Raw genomic sequence first — 1,688 nt, 5'->3', positions numbered from 1 at the left:
TGTCCCCTGCATCGGCAGGCGGATTCTCAACCACTGCCCCACCAGGGAAGCCCCAGTAAATCGGCTTATACAAAAAAACCCAGTGTGTGCTCCAACTCTGGATCCTTCAAGATTATAGGAAAGGGAACAGTTTGAGAGGTTAGAAGAATCACAGCTCTGAAGGCAGGCAAAACCAGGAGAAAATAACCCCCTGGAATGGAACATACCTCACAAACAAGTCCATTCGCTTTGGTCAGGTGACCACTGTCACTGTTTCTTCTGCTAGCTGTGGCTATCACTCTATGAGGTGAGGGTTGTATTTCACAGAGAACTATGGTTTCTGCCGAGAACCAGGGCCATCTAACCAGTCGCCAGAATCTCTAGCCTTGTTCTTGCATGATTCCTGGACAAGGCAAATTCCTATAGATGCCGCTGTTCCTACACGTGCTGCTGCCACCTCCCTGCAGATATTCTACTGGGCATTGCTTTCTGCATTAGCAATTTGCAGGGCACAGCAGCTCTCTGCCCGGGACCATCGCTAAACACCTGACTGTACAGAGCCCATGACCTCTTCTGCTTTTGGTGTTCTGGGGCTGCCACTCATTACCTGAATCATTAATGCCTTTAGGTTACTTACTTACACAGAAGCCTTTAGATAACTTACTGAGAAAGACCTTGTGATCACTAATTTTAAGAGCCACCTTGACTGGGCTAAAAGATGCCCAGAGAGCTGATAACACATTATTTCTGAGTATGCCTGTGAGGATGTTTCTGGAAGAGAGTGGCATTTGACTCAGCAGACGGAGTAAAGAGATCCACCCTCACCAATGTGGGTAGGCATCGTCTCACCCCTTGAGAGCCCCAACAGAACAAAAAAGCAGAGAGAGGCTCAATTCTCCCCGGCTAGTCTCCTCCGTCAACACTCAGCTTCCTTCCACGACTCCATCCTGTCTTTCTATCACACTGACTTTAAGAAGAAGCTGTAAGTAATAAAATTTCCATCTTCAAAGGACATTCGTAAATCAGCTTTTTTTTTTAACAATCAATTTTATTTATTTATTTATTTATTTATTTATTTATGGCTGCGTTGGGTCGCGCAAATATAAATATCCAGTTATCCAAAATGCTAACGTTTATGTTAGCTTATATGTGCTTTCTATTATAATTACATATCTTTATTCTTAAAATGCTAAAATCTGAATTATCAAATGCTTAGACATGGTTGATACACACAAGCCCACCATACCTAGGTTTGTTCCAAAGTGAAAGAAGAACAAGCACAAATGGCAGAGGGTAGAGTGACCAAGGAGACTGGAGGAAAGCGAAGAAGATCATCAAGGCAGGAGAATTCTGAATCGCAGGGAGTGTATGGACAGGCTAGCAGAAGCCTGGATAGAATGGGCTGGAGGAGGACTCCAGCCATGGGATCTCAAGGAGGACCAGATGCTGACACCAGCTGTCTTACTCCTCTGTGGACAGTGCGCTGTGAAAGGAGGCTGGAAGCAGAAAGATGAGCCAAGATGCTATTGCAGTGGTCGCAGGAAGAAACAGTGCAGAGATGAAACGTTCTTAATAATAGTGCGCAGCTTTTCTATCACCATATTGGACTCACTTCGCTGTTTTCTTCAGAGCGTTAAATTTTCTGTTCATTACTTCATTTGTCAACCAATGTTTCAGGAATGTCTACCGTGTGTCGGGCACCATTATAG

This window comes from Physeter macrocephalus, chromosome 20, assembly GCF_002837175.3.
Source record: "Physeter macrocephalus isolate SW-GA chromosome 20, ASM283717v5, whole genome shotgun sequence".
In the NCBI taxonomy this organism is placed as follows: Eukaryota; Metazoa; Chordata; class Mammalia; order Artiodactyla; family Physeteridae; genus Physeter; species Physeter macrocephalus.
Note: the sequence above shows the minus strand (reverse complement) of the source record.